Source organism: Carlito syrichta, unplaced genomic scaffold (assembly GCF_000164805.1).
Source record: "Carlito syrichta isolate Samal-C Ts95f unplaced genomic scaffold, Tarsius_syrichta-2.0.1 Scaffold315303, whole genome shotgun sequence".
Classification (NCBI taxonomy): Eukaryota; Metazoa; Chordata; class Mammalia; order Primates; family Tarsiidae; genus Carlito; species Carlito syrichta.
In genome coordinates this window covers 225,146-227,249 of record NW_007259399.1, presented here as the reverse complement: position 1 = coordinate 227,249, position 2,104 = coordinate 225,146, and the positions used below count along the sequence as shown (strand labels likewise).

The following is a 2,104-nucleotide window of genomic DNA, read 5'->3' as shown; positions in this document are numbered from 1 at the left end:
CTGGGCTCCGGCGATCCTTCTGCCTCAGCCTTCCAAGTAGCTGGAACTACAGGTGCGCACTACCACGCCTGGCTATTTTTTTTGATTTATTGTAGAGATAAGGTCTCGCCAAGTGGCCCAGGTGGGCCTTAAACCCGCAGGCTCAGGCAATTCACTCACCTCGGCCTCCCAAAGCGTGGGATTACAGGCTGAGCCACTGAGCCTAGCTTGGAATTATTTTCTTTTTTTCTGTTTGGTCTAGTCTATTGTGAAAGCTTACAACTATTTCTTTTAATTCCCTCAATGACCATTTCATTTCCAGAAGGTCTGTTTGTTTTATTTAAATATATATCTCTTTATTGAATTTTTACTTGTATTCTGTAATACTTTTCTATTATTATTATTATTATTATTATTGGAATAGAATCATTTACTTTCTCACCATATAGAATGGTTAATCCCCATTTGATGGGAGAATTTGGTTGGGGTTTTTTTTTGGTTTGTTTGTTTTACTATAAAGATGTGGGGTACAATTCAGGGTTAGGTATACAAACGTTGGTTGTGCAGGTACCCTTGTTGTTGAGGTGTGCCCCTCCTTCCCCTAGCAGTTTCCTTCAATTACCAATCCCACCACCCCTCCCCTAACCATTTCCCACTAATGCCAGTCCCTTTCTTATAGTATTGTTATTGTTCAAGGTCCGCTTATGATTGAGAACATATGGTACTCTGTTCGTTGTTTCTGTGATAAATCACTGAGTATGATCAACTCTAAGTCCTTGTAAGTTGCTGCGAAGTCCATATGTTTATCCTTCTTTATGGCTGAGTAATATTGCATTGTGTATATATATCACATTTTTTTAATCCAGTCCAGCTTTGATGGGCAGCATGGTTGGTTTCCATGTTTTTGCTGTTGTGAATAGAGCTGCAACAAACATGTGTGTAGTTATCTTTTTTGTAGAATGATTTAAGTTCTTCCGGGTATATTCACAACAGGGGAATTGCTGTGCCATATGGAAGGTCAATTTCTAGTTCTTTCAGAGATCTCTACACTGCGTTCCAAAAAGGTTTGCATTCCCACCAGCAGTGTAGAAGCATTCCTTTTTCTCCACATATTCGCCAGCATCTGTTGTTTGTTTTATTATTCATGGCCATTCTTACTGGGGTTAGGTGGTATCTCAATGTGATTTTGATTTGCATTTCTCTGATGATTAGTGAGGCTGAGCACTTTTTCATGTATCTGTTGGCTTCTTGTATATCTTTTTTTGAGAAGTGTCTGTTCATGTCTTTTGCCCATTTTTTAATGGGGCTGTTTGCTTTTTTTCCTTTTGGTGCATTTGAGTTCTTTGTAGATCCTAGATGTTAGGTCTTTGTCAGATATACAATTGGCAAAATTTTTTTCCCATTCTGTGGTCTGTCTCCCTGCTCTCTTGATGGTTTCTTTTTCTTTGCAGAAGCTCGTTAGTATGATGAGGTCCCACTTGTCTATCTTATTTATTAAGGTATGAACATTTAGGGTTCTCATCAGGAATTGATTTTAAGTTCCAATTTCCATAAGGGTGTCTCCTGCGTTTTCTAAGATTCTTATAGTTTGACATTTTATGTTTAGGTCTTTGATCCATTTGGAGTTAATTTTTGTGTATGGTTATAGGTATGGGTCCTGTTTCAATCTTCTACATGTGGTCAGCCAGTTTTCCCAGCACCATTCACTGAATAGGTTCTCTTCTTCCTAGTGGTTGGTGTTGTTGTCTTTGTCAAAGATAAGTTGGTTGAGAAATTGAGGCTTTGCTTCTGGAATCTCTATCCTGTTCCATTGGTCTGTATGCCTGTTCTTGTGCCAGTACTAAACTGTTTTGATTACTGTAGGGTTATAGTAAAGTTTAAAGTCTTGAAGTGTGATACCTCCTGCTGTGTTTCTTTTGCTAAGGATTGCTTTGGATGTTCGTGGTCATTTATGCTTCGATATGAGTTTCTGTATTGTCATTTCCAGGTGTGAAAAGAATGATTGAATCTGTAGATTGCATTGAATCTGTAGATTGCCTTTGGTAGGATGGACATTTTAACAATATTGATTCTTCCTATCCACGAGCATGGAATATTTTTCCATTTGTTTGTGTCTTCTTGGATT

General features: G+C 38.3%; 1 protein-coding gene across 2 annotated transcripts in view; it reads left to right on the top strand.

Moving 5' to 3' along the window:
• The window catches only part of RPS6KA6 (ribosomal protein S6 kinase A6), a 121,547-nt gene that overhangs the window by 25,499 nt on the left and 93,944 nt on the right, over nt 1-2,104 (top strand). The window lies entirely within an intron of this gene.